Source organism: Benincasa hispida, chromosome 8, assembly GCF_027475165.1.
Source record: "Benincasa hispida cultivar pf3 chromosome 8, pf3_genome.v1.1, whole genome shotgun sequence".
NCBI classification, from domain to species: Eukaryota; Viridiplantae; Streptophyta; class Magnoliopsida; order Cucurbitales; family Cucurbitaceae; genus Benincasa; species Benincasa hispida.
In genome coordinates this window covers 12,722,152-12,740,220 of record NC_143485.1, presented here as the reverse complement: position 1 = coordinate 12,740,220, position 18,069 = coordinate 12,722,152, and the positions used below count along the sequence as shown (strand labels likewise).

At 37.5% G+C, this 18,069-nt stretch overlaps 1 long non-coding RNA gene across 1 annotated transcript; it reads left to right on the top strand.

Annotated features, from left to right (window-relative positions):
* Nucleotides 1–16,082: 16,082 nt before the first annotated feature.
* LOC150034367 (uncharacterized) lies at nucleotides 16,083–17,057 on the top strand. Its single transcript, XR_016531593.1, has 2 exons — nucleotides 16,083–16,693; nucleotides 16,776–17,057. It is a non-coding gene; the product is annotated as an uncharacterized LOC150034367 (long non-coding RNA).
* Nucleotides 17,058–18,069: the final 1,012 nt, after the last annotated feature.

Sequence of the window (18,069 nt, the reverse complement as noted above, 5' to 3'; positions counted from 1 at the left end):
TACATTGACTCTGATTTTCAGACTAATAAGAATTATAGGAAATTCACATTAGGATTAGTGTTCACTCCTAAGGGAGGAGCTATAGTATGGTGTAGTATCAAGCAAGTATGTATTGCTGATTCTACCATAGAGGTAGAATATGTAGCTGCTTGTGAAGCCCTAAAGAGGCTGTCTAGCTTAGGAAATTTTTGATAAATTTGGAAGTTGTTCCAAATATGTCAATCCCCTTCACCCTTTATTGTGATAATAGTGGTTGTGGCAAACTCCAAGGAGTGTTGAAGCCACAGAAAAGGAAAGTATATCGAGTGCAAATATCATCTCATTCGGGAGATAGTGCAACGAGGATCGTCACGAAGATTGCTTCGGAGCACAATGTTGTTGATCCATTTACGAAGGCTCTTACCACTGAAGGTTTTTTAAGAGAACAACCTTCCTTCTTGTTGGGGTTGGTGCCCTAAAGTCTCGTGTCCTATAGTTTGTAAATATTTTTTTGTATGAACGCTTGTGATGTATAATATATAATAGTTACTTCACTTCTTGACTTTGCACATTTAGATTTTTTATTTACTTTACCATAAACCAATAAACTTAAAATCCCTGGTTGTCTTAATGTAACTTAAGCATGTATGTAGTGACATATAAGTGGATCATGTCTTAAATGATAACCAAAATGGTCTATAGTATATGAATATATGAGGAAAACCTTATCCTGGTAACACTACGGATGCGGCCCGCTTTGTAGAATAGCACAAGTGTTGTGGCTTGTCACAGATGGTCTGATCCTGATCATTCGTGTAGAGGACATGCGAGCGGGGGCGTCCTATACAAAGAGTTTGTATAAGACCTGACCGCGAAGTGTTAACGTCTCATCATATAACCCTGTTCATGACAGAGACTTCACTTCACTAGGATGACCATAGGTAACATGACCTCAATCCTGAGTGAGTTGGGAACTCCTGCCATTGAGGGCAGTCCTTTGATTTGCTTGGGTGCGAGCGGCCAGAGCGCCGACTCAAACCTACCACTTTGGAGATTCGTCTAATTTGGGAGTTGGGAACTCAACTTCACAAGATGGAGTTCACTCCTTCTCCGAAGCAAAGGTAAGTAGATAGATTGCTCTCTTAAGGGTTGATCCCGAGGCTTGAACAATGTGGCACCATACATCTTCTCATGGCCCGAGAGATGTTCACACATAGGACTATGTTGTATTGTTCATTAGAGGGATCAATGGTACTTAAGGAGTAAGATGTAACTACAGGGGCAAAACGGTAAATTGACCCAACTGTACTTACGAGCATCTGTGAAGGGTCATCGTACTAATGATTGGTTATATCAAATGGACATAGAAATATATCTATAGTAAGAAGAGTTCAGTTGTCGGTCTTTAGTGGAATGCCTGACAGTTAACGGATGGTGGATATCGTGGCTAAAGAGTTTAGTCAGTTATTCTCGTACCGTTGAAGCTTTGAGCCATAGGTCCATAAATTTCCCTTGGTAGCTTAGATACAAGTTAAGAATCAGTTTTTGGGTCAGTTTGAAATGTTCAAATTGACAAGATGGAGTTCAATTCTAGTTAATTATATATGATATAATTGACTTTATGTATGAGATATATTAATTTGGAGGAAATTGGACATAAATATGATTTATATCTAGTGAAGGAAAAATACTATGGTTAATATATGATATTAAACCATAAGTTATGAATATAATGTGATTATCTTTATTATTGATTAATTAAACAGTTATGGGATAATTGGCCGGTTCTCTTTTGTTTTCGTAATTGATTCAGATGAAGAATCGTTTTGAGACGCTTAAATAGCTCAAAGTGTGTTGCAATTCGAAGTGAGTCATCGCTTAGTAAATCAGAGCCTATACGATAGTGTTGAACGATCGCTTACACTCGCGCGCGTTACTTACTAAACTATCGTTTTAGCACCCGAGCTTTACTAAACGATCGTATAGGCGATCATTTAGCTTTTCCTACACGATCGTATACTTCATCTAAACGATCAAGTATTTTGTCTATACGATAGACGAGTCTTTCTCCCACTTACTTGTTCATTGTATAAGATCTCTTTTCCTCCTCCCCTCAACCAAATCCAAACAAATCCCACCCTTTGGATTCTCACTCCGTGAATATTGAGAGTTCCGAGTGGTGGTGTCGTCCCCGTTTTCTTCTATTTGTGTGGAGACTGTTCGTGGTAGACGATTAGGTGTTGCTGAACGATAGCTTGTCGTTCTAGCGAAAGCGAGATTTGGTGTGAAGAAAAGACTTCAGCTGGTATGATCTCTCGATCTCTTATTATTAAACCTTTAAGCATGCCAGTAATCAAGCGTTGTGAATGCATATCTGTATGTTTGAATGTATATATGGAAATTCTATCACAATGAATTGGAAAGATCTGCTTCCGCTCATAGGTACTCTTGTATAAGAGTTCCTTCACTTCTATCACTAAATTGGGTATGCATGAATTCTATCTTGTAGTACTATGTCCCCAACTATCAATCCAATCTTATCCCCAAAATAGGAGGCTTATTGAGCAGTGATGTTGGACTACTCTCACTTATGCAGATCAAAGGATAATCCCGAATAAACAAGAGTTCATAGTTAGCTCAGGATTAAGATCGAGTTACCTAGGTCATCTAAGCGAATTAGTCAGTCTTAAACAGTAAACAGTCTTATGAAGTAAGAGTGACTTATTTTCTTGTCCGATCTTACGCAAACTCATTGCATAGGACGTCTCTACTCCTCATGCCAATACATGAACGAATTAAGATCACTTCGTTTGTAGTAACTTCCAACAAATTGTAACAACTACAGAGTGAGTCGTATCCGATAGTGTTAGCAGAATAAGGCACACAATCTTACTCGTATACAATAGATCATTTTGACTACTTATTCAAACCCAATCCACTTTTATGTCTCCATATAAAGTTCAAGATTCATATCATAGTTTATTGGATTTAGTCTTTACAAGTGCAATTTACAAATTTAATAACAACTTTATTGAAGAAATGTTAATTAACATCTTTATTCATAATAGAAAATGTTAACTCTACAAATTGCAAGTTTTAGGACATACAACCCAATAATAATAACACACAGTCTTAACATCGTCATTTAGTTGGGATGTCTAGATTGAAAGTAATCCAGTAGGAAGACACTTACCTCATTAATCTAAGCAAGTTAATCTTTTCTTTTGGCCTGGCTTGAATCCTAGATTAAGTCCTCAACAAAAGTCATAATCAATTAAATTCCAAGCTTTAGGGCCTAATTCCAAAATATAACTTAACAAAAACTCCATTTAACAGCCCCAATTGCGTAACGATTCCAATAATCTTCTGAATTAAAATAACTTGCTCCAACAATTGCCTCCAAGCTTAACACAATGTCACCAATAAAAAAACTGTGTCAAAATCTCCAAAATCACCATGAAATTAAAACCAAAGGCAAACATTAATTGGTATTCAAGATGAAATAAAACCCACACAAAATCAAAACATCTTATCCAAAAATGTATGCCGAAATTGCCAAAGTAACTTGTTGAAGTTGCTAGACAACACCTCAACTCCCTCCAAAACCCCATTGTAAAATCGAAATTCAATCGGTAACAGCCAATTAGTGCCAAAATTTCATGGGCATCCAACATCTTCTAAAGAAATCCTTAAAATTAATCTAAAACAACCATCCCTTACTTAAAAACCCACAGATCGGTGATAGCATATGACAAAAACAGCGACGGGGTGATCAGATCTGGGCATCGAACAGAGCGACATGATGAAAATCTGTGTGGATGATGGCAGATAGACCACCGGTGCGGACGTCAACTACCGGAGGCGGGTGACAGTGCTGGAGGCAGACGGGCAGATAGATCTGAAGGCGGCACGACCGGACGACTCGCCTGGCGGAGGTGGTTGATGGTCAGAGTGGCACGAGACTGGCGCAAGCAGCGGCATGCTGTGAAGAAGGGGAGATCATTTTAGAGAGAGAAAGTTTAGAAAGAGAGAGCAGGGGTTGGGACTTCGTGTGTGAAGAAGGGGAGGGGAGAAAAATATTTTTGATTTTTTCTAAACCACCATTTCTATATATTATGACCAAGGGTAATCATTGAAATTGCCAAAATCGAATCGAAATCGAATTAATGTGGTTAGGTTCGATTTGACATATTTTGAAACCGAATTATTGTAGTTCGGTTTGGTTTCAAATTCGAAAACCGCATTGAAACCGAATTAAACCACTTTTAAATGAATATATGAAAAAAATATAATTATATATATTTATAATTATCTTCTTAGTTCTTTCAAATTCGGCCACCTAGCCCTAGGGTTTTCAATTTCAAATCTTTCTCACTTCTCGTTCTCAGTTCTCAATTCTCTACTTCTTTTCTCTCTCACAGACTCGACTCACACTCAAAGTTCTCACTTCTCACCTGAAGGAAATCTAAACATAGAGATCCAGTGAGCGGAAGCGGATTGTTCAAAATTTCATTATTAAATAACTCAAAAAATTACAGTCTAAATGGAAACGATATGTATAAACAATAAATTACAACATGCTTCTTTAAATGAACAGATAAGGGAAAGAGTATGCAAACCTTTGAAGAACCTTTCTTTAAGTATCCCCCGATCGTTCAGCAACTGGTTCAACAGCATGAACTCGAATACAACGATCAGCACACGATCTCAACGAACGTTTGGATGAACCTCGATCACAATTGAGTTCAACTTGATCCTCGAACCTTGAACGGAACTAGAGCACCACCACAAGAGTTATCTTGGTATTCTCGGTATGAGAATGCAGGAGTTGTGGGCTCTATGTGACTTTGGAAAGAGGAAAGGAGGAGGTAGACGATCGAGTAAGTGGGAGATGTATGAAGTCTATCGTATAGACTAGATACTCGATTATTTAGTAAGAAGAAGTCTAATGTATAGACTTACTACTCGATCGTGTAGCAACGAGTAATCGAGTAACTATCGTATAGTAAACTCGAAACTCGATCTTGTAGTGTCTCTATCTATCTTTTAGTAAAACACTTTTATTTGATAGCCCTTTTTATGAGATCAATTCGAGGGAATACATCAATTGATTTTGGAAAACCATTTTCCTTTTATCTCACAGTTACTATAAAACTTCCAATAACCTCCCACTCAATTCGGTTATTAAAGAAAAAGATTAATTAATTATCACATAATTAATATATTATAAATAAATACAATAACCAACTTATTATATTATATTTATAACCTATAGTTTTAATATTTCATCATATGAAACATATAAACTATAGTTCTTTTTCTATTTTATGGTATTTAATATAAATCATATTTATATTAATTCCTCCAATTAATGTTTCTAATACTTAAATCAATTATATCACATATAATTGAATTAATTTAATTATATCACATATAATTAAATTTCCTCTTGTTAATTTGAACACTTCAAACTAACCAAATATCCGATTCTCAACTTGAACCCATGGAGTTACCAAGGGGTCCTTATGGACCTGTAGTTTGAAGCTCCAATGGTACGTGAATAACTGACTAAACTTTTTAATCACGAGATCCATCATCTGTTAACTGTTGGTCACTCCACTAAAGACCGACAGTTGCACTCTTTGCACTACAGATATATTTTTGTGTCCATTGGATATAATCAATCAACAACGCGATGACCCTTCACAAATCGCTCGTAAGTACAGCTGGACAAATTTACCGTTTTGGCCCTGTAGTTACATCTAAATTTTTAAGTACCACTGATTCCTTTAATGAACAATAAGTCATAGTTCTACTATGACTGAGTCCTTTCTTCCCAAGTGAGGGTGTGGCTATTATGTTCAAGACCTGAAATCAGCGCTTAAGGGAGTAATTTATCTATTTACCCCTGCTTCGAGCAAGGAGTGAATTCCGTCTTGTGTAGTTGAGTTCCCAACTCCCCAATCAAACGAATCCCCAAAATAGTAGGCTTGTTGAGTTAGCAATCTGGCCACTCTCACCCATACAAATCAAAGGACCGCCCTCATGAGCAGGAATTCCCAACTCACTCAGGATTGAGGTCATGTCACCTATGGTCATCCTAGTGAAATGTAAGTCTCAATTATCAACAACGTTATATAAAGAGACTAATCATCTTGTGGTTCGGTCTTATACAAACTCTTTGTATAGGATACTCCCGCTCGCATGTCTCCACATGAATGGTCAGGATCAGACCATTTGTAGCACTTTACAACACTTGTAACATCTACAAAGCGGACCACATCTGTAGTGTCACCAGGATAAGGTATCCCTCTATTATCCTTATACTACATACCATTTAGGTTATTACTTAAGGCATGATCCACTTGTATGTCTCCACATACATGCTTATGTTTACATAAAATAACCTCGGATCTTAGTTTATTGGATTGAGTAAATGCTTATAAAATAACACTTATTTTATTAATAACAATATGTTCAAAAAGTGTTTACAAAATACAAGACTACCAGGAGAATTAGGACATCAATCCCAACATCACCGTCACCCTCACTGCTTAACGCTCACCGTCACCAGTCACTGCTCACCGACATCAGTCACTGCCTAGGGTTATTGTTTGCCCTGTCGTAGCCTAGTCGATCGAAGTAGACGAGGAGTCTTCAGTCTTGTCATTTGCTGTTTCCCAGTTCTCTTACTGTTCTCTCAAGCTAGCCCGTTCTTCGTCCTTCAATCAGTCGTAGATCTCCATCTTCCGATCAGTCTTGTCATTTCCCATTTCCCAGTTCTCTTATCACTATTCTTTCAAGCTAGTCTGTTCTTCGTCCTTCGCTCAGTCGTTGATCTCCATCCTTCGATCAGCCATAGATCTTCGTCCTCCGATCTCATGTCTTAGCCTTAGATACCATTATTTTGTTTCTTTCTTGTTTGGTTTGATGAGTTGTGTTGTTGTTGTATGGTACCGATCTCATGTATTTGTGGTGGGGGGAGAAATGACTAGGATGTTAGGTTTTATGTCCTAAAACTCGTGGTTTGTAAACATAAAAACTTATTTTGAAAATTCAATAAGTTGTTATTGAATATATGTATTTCTTATTAGAAATCCAATAAACCTAAAACACCCATGACTATTACATGAGTACTTGAACTTTATGTGGAGACATAAAAGTGGATCAGGTTCGAGTAAATAGTCAAAATGATCTATAGTATATGAATAAGGTTGGGCGCCTTATTCTGGTAACACTATCGGATGTGGTCCACTATGTAGTTTTTACAAAGAGTTGTAAAATGCTATAGACGATGTGATCCTAATTCGTACATGTTATGACATGAGAAGTGAGGACATCCTATGCAAATAAGTTTGTACAAGATCAGACCACGAAATAAGTCACTCTTACTTTATAATGTTATTTACTGTTTAAGACTGACTATTTCACAGCGATGACCTAGGTAACTTGACCTTAATCCTAAGCTAACTATGAACTCCTATTTATTCAAGATTATCCTTAGATTTTCATAGGTGAGGGTTGGCTCAACAGCACTAGCTCAATAAACCTCCATTTCAGGGGTAAGACCGGGTAGATAGCTGGGGACATAGGGTGCAAGATGAAATTCACTCCTACCTGCTTTTAGGGATAGTAGAGAGGTTGTTCCCTTAAGTGCTGACTCTGGGTCTTGAATAAAGGGGCCTCACCCTCTCATTGGCTCGAGAGGGACTCAATTTGTTGATTGGATCACAAATCAATTGTTCATTAGAGGATCAGTGGAACTTAAGAAACAAGAGGTAATCTCGGGGGTAAAATATACTCTTGATCCAACCACTAATCATGGTTATATCGAGTGGACATAATATATCTATAGTGAGAGGAGTTTAACTATGGGTTTTAGTGGAGTGACCTGTTAGTTAACGAATGGGGGTTAATCGGTTTAATGAGTTTAACCAATTAATCTCGGGTCATTGGAGTCCATGATTTGTAGGTTCGTGAGGTCCCCCTACGAGCTCGTAAATGGATTAGCTTTAGAGTAGTGTGATAAGTTAATTTAAAACGTTCAAATTAGAATTAAAGGAATTAGTAGTTATATGAGACGTTTAATTTTAAGAATTAAATGAAATAGAATAATTAATATTTAAATATAATTTAAATATATGAAGGTGGATTTGTATAAAGTTAATTTAATTTTGATATTAAATTAATTAGAATTAATTAAATTGTTTAAATATTATTTATTAATTTTATTAGAAAAATTGATTTATGAAATTAATTTTACAAAATTAATAATATTTTTCAATTTTAGAAATCAAATTGGTTTTTGAAACTATTTGGAAAAATTAAAAAAGTTAGAAAAATACAAAAATGGAATTATGATTTTTTCCAATTACACTTTCAACTAGCTCACACAAAACTCACCTAAGTTTAGCTTCAATAACTCTAAGCAAGAGCTGCATCTCATGCAACCATCTTCTTTGCATGATATCTTGTAATATATTGAGAAGATTGGAGTGGAATTGAGGCATGCGTCTATAGAATTTTTGCTGAAAAAATCGTGTTGAAGAAGTTGTTCTTCAAGTGGGGTTGTTGCAGTGAATTATTCTCCAAATTTCCTTCATTCAAGCTTATTTTGAGTCCCACAATTCAATCTAAAGCTTCAAAAAAAATAGTGGAGAAGATCTTGAGGTGGTCTATAGCAGATTTGGAGAAGTTTGCAGTTAAGAATCAAGATTTCAAGAAGTTCTACAAAGGTATGGCTTGAAACTCACTTGTTACTGTATGAGCATACTTTAGTTACTGCCAAAATTAATGAACTAGAATGCTTATTGATTCTTGTTACTTCCGCTGCTTGCTATGGAATTGTTTGTTTTTTTGTTAATTTATATTGTATGTCTAATGTATACAGATACAGACTGATGAAGATAAATGACTGGGTTTGTTTGTTTTTTGTTAATTTGTATTCTTGAAATGATTAGCTGATGCCTGATGGAAATTGGAAGGGTGATTAGATGAATATTTTCTGTAATTTTGTTCTTTTTTCACCTTCATCATATAAATTCAGGGTGAAAGAGTTATAACTGCAAGTGACAAACATGACATGAAACATTGTTTTTCTCTCTAATAAACACGTATTCCAACTTAATTATAGATACATAGTATTTAACTTGTATTGTTTCACTTATTTGTAGGCTTTTGAAAAAAAGTGGTGTAATTGTAAATAGGACAGAGACACTACCACGTGTAACATGAATAGAGGGGTAGAACTGAAATGATGATAACTTAACACAAGAATAGTTTTAAAAGACTGAGTTTGTTCATTAGTGATAGTGTGACACCCTATAAGTTTGTTCATGAATAGAGGGGTAGATGCACATTGTCTTACTTTTTTAAAAAGTTGTTTTAAAAATTAACACAATGTGAATCTATATATTATGTAATCTTATTGAATAAAAGTATTTTTTTAAAAAAAAATCATGTACGGTGTCAAAAAAACTTGGGTATGTGATCAATGAATTTGTGGGTTTACTACACATTTGGTAAGAATTAAGAAGACAATTTATACTTACGTTAGCAAAATATCTAAACACTTTCCAATAAATAAGACATGTTACTACTTAGTAAGAAGACATTTTAGTCAACCGCTTTGATTTTTCAGCTTCTATTTAATTGTTCTTAATTCTTTACTGGTTTTGCTTTGTATATTGTAGGCACTAGGCAGTAAGCACGATGTTGACGAACTTGACCAATAGCAATAATAATACTAAGATTGCTATCAAGAGCAACAACTGTTCTAGTATGAACGAAAATGATGACGTTGTCGAGATTAACATGCCTCCACCAAAACTATAGCAAGCTCAAAAGAAGGGGAAAAATACGTATATGGTATGGGTTCATTTTACTAAATGCTCTGAGTATAATGATGATGATCCATATGCTAAAAGTACAGTTGGTTGTATCCAACCTATTCTTGAAATAAACAACTCGCACACACTTCCTTTCCAAAAAAAAAAAGTCATTCCCCGAAAGCTATCAGTCTTTGTATGAAGGTAGGCTGTCCTGTTCAGTCAGTTGCATATCGGTCAGCATGATTGTAGCAATACAAATGTTCTCAGGAGACGAAGGAGCGAAGTAGCTCGACCGATAGGGAGAGGGGCGCCTTTTATCCCGGTGAACAATGTTCCACTGATTAGGCGGGGACAGGATTCGAACCTGCAGTCTTCAGGTCATGGGCCACTTTCATTTGGTTGCCTGGTATCTTGAATGAAACCTCTTTGCTTGCGGGGGCAGGAGTGGAAACGTCTGAGAGAGCGCTTCGCGAAAGAATCGTGTGGCGCGGTGAAAGGTTTCCCGTTGGGGTTTCCGGCCCCCCTCCCCTGGTCTTCACCTAATTGTGGAAGAGGGGAGGTGAGTTGATACTCAACTCTCTCTCTCGTGCCTTTCTTCAGCTTGTTCCTGTTCGACGTACCTACCCTCGTAATTGATAGATAGAAACCTATGGGAAAAGAAAACCCTGTTCTGTTTAGTTTTCTTACTAGTTCTAAAAGTGATCGTAAAGTTCCCCGCTATCGAGTGTGATAAAGCCAAGTTCTCAAGCAGCCAAAAGCAAGTTTGATTGGATGTGCCAGTAGGGCTTCCTAACGTTCTATAATCAACTTAAGCTATCACTGGCTACTTCTTAGCGCTCCAGGAAATGAGATTCTGACCAAGAACAACCGAGGTAGAGTGTCGGTCGTCAGGGCAGCCTGCCTTTTTTTTATAAGAGTAGGGGCGAAGCAGACGTTCTCCTTGACGTCGTCCGTCCTGGCGCTCTCCCCCTTTAATAAGTTTGTAAAAAGGCGGACTTTGGCTGACTAGAAAGCAAACCCCACCCTAGGTTGTGGCAACTTTCTACTTTTCCTAAGCTGTCTTGTCGTATCTAAAATGGCTTCGAGCGAGCGAGTTCGACTTCTAGGAGTTAGAGTCCCTAAGGCTAACAAGCAAGTTAAGGCAATGCTGGAGTAAGTAAGCCATTGGGAGTTGCCATAGGTTGTGGGTTGTGGCGCGGAGCCCGCCAAGCGGGCGGCAGGAGCTGTGGGCAAGTGCTTGGTAGGCCAACAGCCCAGTGAACCGGGCGGGGCACTCGACGAAAGGGGGGCACTCTCCAGCATTCAGGCTGAAGCAAATGATTAAGGTTCATGAGAAGATTGAAAGCCGACCTTACCTTCTATGTTATTAGTAAAGCCTAAAGCTCTTTACTAATAGAAAGGGATTTTCTTGCTTGTTTAGTAAAATCACGCTTTTCATTTTGATAGGAGTAGATGCTTGCAGGGGCAGGGCAGTCTTCATTCGAAACTAATGAATGTTGGGTCGGGGGGTTCTGCCTTGTTATCAAAAAGAGAGTTGGGTAAAACAAACTCCCTCCTTGGACGAGCACGGGGCTTAGTCAAGTAGAACCGGGTTGCGCTGCTGGATGCTCCGATCGAAAAAAAATCAGTCGAGCACAAAAAGCTTTTTTTCTGGAGATGGAGAGAAAAAAGTAAGTAAGCGGGGTTATTTCTTTCTTCTTTCCTGCTGTCCCTATTAGTTGATATACGGAATTGGAAAGGAATTCCAGATCATTCTGATTGAAGGCGGGATATGGATGGAATCGAGAGGGAAGAAAGAGTCCGGTTTCAGCAAGTCAAAAGATTAAGATCTAGGGCTAGCCGGACAATGAAAACTTTCTCGACTGATGAGCGTAGAAACAAGATTTTCGGCTCATGTTTGGGCCGGGGCGGTTGTTAACTACCGTTTTTCAGGAAAGAATTCTTGCTATTACTGGTATTACAGGGAGCCACCCTATCAAAGCTTTATCCACGCTATATGGAGGGCCATATACAAGCCCATATAAAAGCCTTTTCAGACAAGCCAGCCCAGTCGTCAGCTCATCTTGCTAAGGATGTTGACACTGACGCGGCTTGTTTCTTTCTTGGATATGCTCAGTCCGGGTATAGATGCTATGACGTGAAATCCAAGAGATGAAGATTATCCTTGAATGTTCTCTTTAATGAGGTCGCCTCATATTTTCTTTAACCTAATTAATCAGCCCCGGGGGAGAATGGTGATGGAGATGTATTGCGGCCTTCTCCTGTTCATCAACTCGAACCTCATTCTTCTGCAGTTGATGTTATGGATCAGCCCCGGGGGTAGGAATAGTGAAAGAAAGATAAGGGGAAGAAGCGGGGTAGAGGAATTGGTCGACTTATCAGGCCCATGACCTGAAGACTGCAGGTTCGAATCCTGTCCCCGCCTAATCAGTGGAACATTGTTCACCGGGATAAAATGTTGGTCCCAACCCGTCTACCACTGTCATTTCATGAAGATGGACACTGGCTTGGGGACGTGGCAGCTAAAGCGGTTCCCGCACTGAGGGATTTCGTGAAAAGTGGTAGAAGTTCCTCTTCAGCTAAAGGAACTAAAAGAACAGCAGTAGCAACAGTAGCTATTGAAAGGGATCTCAGTTCTGCAAAAGCAACAGAAACCACATCATCAGCAAAAGAAAGTCCTTCAGCAGCAACTCGTAACTCTCCAAAGGAAGGGAAGGGGAGCTCGCCCTAAGAAATAAGCGGGAGAGGTTCGAAGACGCTCGACCGATAGAGAGAGGGGCGTTCACCTTTTTTTTTGGCTGAGCGCTCAAAACTCCTCAGACACGAGTCCTAGTCGTTGCGCAGCGGTCCGTTTCCCGGCTTCGCTTGCGCGATTTGCACTAATGATTGGTTTCATTCATCCTCGACCCTAATGAAATTGAGTATTCAGGGGCCAGTCAGTCAAGCGGTTCGGGTTCTCGGTAGGTTCCCGTTCGCCTGCCCTTCTATCTGATATGGTGATAAACGCCGTTTTCTCTCTGTCTTCCTCGGCCATCTTGATCTGGTTATATCAAGAGAAAGCAAGCATCCATAAAGGACAGCATCCCATGTCCAGCGGCGTTGATCTGTCTGATGGGAGAGATCCACCAATTCCTTTATTTCAATATGTTGTATCCTCTCCAGAGTCGGGGCTCACTCGTAGGGTCCGGACCCCCACAAAGGGGGAGGGAGTCGACTGAACATCTCAGCCATTGGCGGGAATTTCGCCCGCATCCGATCCCCAATTCTTGTTCACCCCCGATGATCGTGTTGGGTGAATTGTGACCTCGTACGATCGTTTCGGGTGAGCAACAGCCGCTTCGTCACAGTACTGACTTATGGGCCCGGGGAAATACGTTGGCCTAGCAGAAACAATTAGAGGGTTTAAATTAATCCTTTCCGAAGAATTAGATGGTCTTCCCGAACAAGCCTTTTATTTGGTAGGTAACATCGATGAAGCCAGGTTGAGGTTGAGGTTGATCCAAGCACATTGTTCCATGGAATGGGAATGGAGAACGTGCTTCTTCCTGTTCCCCCATTTTTCCTTTTTTTGCTGTTAACTCTCGGTGTGCTCCTAGCTCTCCTAGTAATCCTTTTTTTGACTCTAAGGGGAACTAGGGAGATCGACCTCTAGCTATCACGCTCTTTTGGACCTGAAGAAGGGACGGCGAGTAGGGCTTGTGCCCATTAGTCTATGTCCTGCCCTATTTAGATTAAAAAATACTATATCTCAGAGAAACTTCTTTTCCGGGAAGCGCTAGTGAAAATGAAGGAAGAAAGACTTGTTGGGAGAGAAATATGCTATATCAAAGGTGCTTTTCAAGCCTGACTTTGCGGGAGCAAGAGCACCTATGCTATCGCCGGACATTCTTCTTTGTTTTATGCCATGGTCAGTATAATACCTATTTTTTATAGTCCATCATCTACATAATAGGTGCAGGCACAGAAAGAAGCAATTCTGGCTCACCCTCCGAATCTTCTGACCGCGTCATCCGAGACCGAGATCGGGTACGGATAGGGCTTTGAGTTACCTCTAGTCTCTTCCGCACCCGATTTTCAAATGAAGGTTCCGTGATGTCGAATTAGGATTGAAATCGAGTTTTGACTCAACGCAGACGTTGGCGCATCACTTTGACATAAGACAAACTTGGGATTTGCGATCCCAGGTAAGATCGGTTCAGGATCATGGGATCCTTTTCTATCAGATAGGAAGGGCTGTTGCAAAAAATGTACTTCTAAGTAATTGCTCCATAGATCAATTATCGAGATATATGAAGAAGAAATCATGTAACGAAGGGGGTTCTGATTTGTACAAATGGTACTTCGAACTTGGAACGAGCTCCTAGATCTTCACGACACCTCCTCCACCATAGTGTGAGCTGGGTACGTAAGCCGACCATGTATATGTTCTTTGGAGCTCGAACCCATAAATCGAATGAAATGAAATAATGGTGAGACCGCCCCTGAGAAATACGAGGGCAAAGAAGGATTTCGAAGAAAGGATTTCGGAGAAAAGAATGGCTGACACGTTGACTCGAGACTATAAGAATTAGAGGGAGCGATGATTGATGAAGTCCCTACCTCTGAAAGCGGAAGGAAGGCAGTGCCCTCGATTGTTCCAGAGAAAAGGATCATGGCGCCCCAGAATGTTTCGGTTCGAAGGTTATAAAATGTATGTGGTGCGGGTTCATCTCTCTCGACCAGTTCAGGTGAAATTTCAAACACATAGTAGAAAATGTCTTTATTATATACGAGTCTTTGCAAGAACAAATTCTCGGACTAAACAAAATCTATTTAGATCTCATTAGTCATGGCACCCTTTCCTTTCCATTCTATCTTTTCTTACTTGAGAAGAGGTCAAATGATCAGTTTCATGAATCTGAGCCCGAATCTTCAATGATTGAGTTGTATTGTGATATGGTGTATGCATGTCATCCAAGAAGGAATGGAAATTCAACTATGAGAATGCATCTTGAACATTACTGTAAAAAAAATCCTTATCAGATAAAAGACAGTAAACTAGATATAACTCAAACAAAGTTGATATTTAAGAATAAAGATAATGATGGAGGCGGTAATACAAAAATAGTCAACTATAAGATATTTACTATTGAGAATGCTCTAAGACTAATTGCTGAGATGATCATAATTGATGAGTTGTCCTTTAAATTTATGGAGAATGAGGGATTTAGAATGTTTGTGGAAGGGACCTTGATGTTAGTCGAACCAAATTTTGTTATTCCTTCTCGAACTACAATTGCTAGAGATAATTTAGGAATATATGCTAGCTTAAGAGAATAGTTGAGAGACATTTTTGTGGAGGAAGGATATAGTGTCTCACTTACGACTGATACTTAAACATCGATTCAAAATATTAATTACATGGTTTTGGCTGCACACTTTATTGATAGAAAATGGAAGCTACATAAGAGAATTATTACTTTCTCTCAGATTGAGAATCATAAAGGGGAGACAATAAAAAAAGAGGTGGAGAAAATGTTTGAAACAGTGGGGTATTGACAGGGTTTTGATATTAATTGTTGATAATGCTTCATCAAATGATAAAACCGTTACTTATCTAAAGAAGCATTTTAAACATGGGTTTGTGTTGAATGGGGACTTCTTGCACATGTTAGGTGTTTTGTACATATATTGAACTTGATTGCCTGTGATGGTCTGAAATATGTGAATGATACATTGATTCGAATTCGAAATGTCATGAGGTTTGTTAGATCTTCTCCTGCTAGACTTGCTAAATTTAAGAAGTGTATTGAAGAAAAGAACATATCTACTAAGAGTATGTTGTGTCTTGATGTTCAAACTAGATGAAATTCTACATACTTGATGCTTGATGCAACTGAAAAGTTTGAAAAAGCATTTGAGAGGTTAGAAGACTATGACACAGTCTACATGAATGAAGAGAGTAAACCAACCACCAAAGATTAGGAAATTGCTAGAATTTTTACTAAATTCTTATCTATATTCTATGAAATAACTGTTAGGCTTTCAGGGTCCCTTTATGTTACTTCCAACACAGTCTTCCATGAGATCAGTATTATTCAGAATTGCATAAAAAAATATTCAACTGTAGCTGGTCCTAATAATTTGCTTTTACGTGACATGGCTTTGAAAATACAAGAGAAGTATGATGAGTATTGGGGGGAAAATGAGAAAACAAAATTCTTTTTGTATGTTGCTTTTTCTTTGGACCCATGTTACACGATGAAGTCTCTTATTTATTGTCTGAATCAATTATTTGATATAGATACAACAAAAGAAGTGGGAAATAAAGTGGAGGCTATTTTGAGAAAAATGTTTGCTTAATACACTTTATCATTGCTTACCCATGGTTCATCTTCATGTTCAATTTCATCATCTCAAGTGTTCAAGGATTGTGCAAATACGAGTCTCAATTTGTAGTGATAGTAGTAGTAGTAGCTCTTTGAGTATTACATCTTCATCTAGAACTACTACTACTGTTAGTACCGCTTTAGACATTTTTCATTTTGATTTTGAAGATATGGAGGAAGAGGATACACTAAGTGTGGATACAAAAGTTGATATTTATTTATTGGAGCCTTGTATTAAACGTGAGGAGAAATTTGATATCTTAGATTTGTGGAAAAGAAATTCTTCCAGATATAAGGTACTTAGCCAAATTGCACGAAATCTTTTAGCAATTCCGGTATCCACAGTTGCTTCTGAGTCTGCATTCAGTACTTGTGGGAGAGTAATTTATCCTTTTCGTTCCACATTAGCTCCAACCACAATTGAGGCACTTGTATGTGCACAAAATTGGTTACGTTCAAAAGCAATAAGCATTGATCTTCAAAGATATTTGGAGGATATTATAATTATTGAAGAAGGTTCGTATCTTTAAAACATTCTTTCTATACGTCAAATATATTATTTATATAATTAGTATTTTAACAAGAATTATTTTTGTAGACTTCAAAGCAAGTTTAGAGACAAAAATCAAGGTGAGGAACGAGAAGGAGAAGAATGTGAAGGAGAAGGTGGTTTCAACAAGTTTGTAACTTTTGTATTTGGTGGACTTTGGAACTTTAATGTTTGTAGTAATTTTATTTATGTTTGATGGGCTTTGGATCTTTTGTGTTTGTATTGTAGTACTTGTATTTATGTTTGATAGACTTTGGAAGTTTTATATTTTTAGGATTTGTATTTATGTTGTGGACTTTGGAAGTTTAATATCACTTGTATTTATATTTAGTGATGTGCATTTTGGAACTTTTATGTTATTGTTTGTGGAACAAGAACTTTTTATGTTTGTAATACTTATATTTTTAGACTTTGGAATAATTTTTAAATTTGTTGTTGAACTTGTAGTGTTATTAGTAATCTAGACTAGTAATATCAAATAATGACTATTTTCAATTGATATTATTAAACTTTAAACATTTTTATTTTTATTGTTTTTAAATTTCAAAATTAATCGTTAAAACTATATTTTTAAATACATTGTTTCAAATAATTTAAAAGACATAGAAAACCATTAAAAAAACCTTTAAAAAAACTGCGAAACCGAACCGAACATACAGTTCTGTTCGTTTTTAAAAAAACAATTTTTGAAATTTGTGATTTGATTAGGTTTGAGTCTCGTACTGAACCAAATCGTGAACACCCTAAATTATAACCTTAAACCCTCATTTTCTCCTCCTTTTAAAATTCCAAATCCTTCGAATCTTCTAAAATTTCCTAATTATCTTTCCAAATTAACTTTTCACCTCAAATTTCAAGATTAAAGGAAAATAAATCTCAAATTACTCGTCCATTGTCTCAAATTTTTAACAAATTAACTCCGAAAACTCCAAATCTTTTATCAATTTAAATCCAAGATTCTAAGTCTCTTGTCAAATCAATTTAAACTAATTACCTTATCTAAATATCTCAATTTTGGTTCCAAACACCAAAGTTAAAATAAAATAAAATCCAAATTATTTAAGATTATCGATTTAAAAATTATTTTCACAATTTAACCCAATTTAGCCCAAAATCCAAAATTAAATGGATTAAAGCCCGATAATTAAAAATAATTAACCTTAATTTATAAAAAACTCAGGATGTTACAAAAGAAGTGTGTGTTTTCATCCAGACAAGGATTAAAGCATTGGATAGGTTAAGAAGGGTGTGATATGTTCTTAATTGATTTTCAAAGTTAGTGGGCTGGAAGTATGTGATCTTTTGGTGTTTCAACCTTCTTCTTCTTCCTATCCCATGTTAT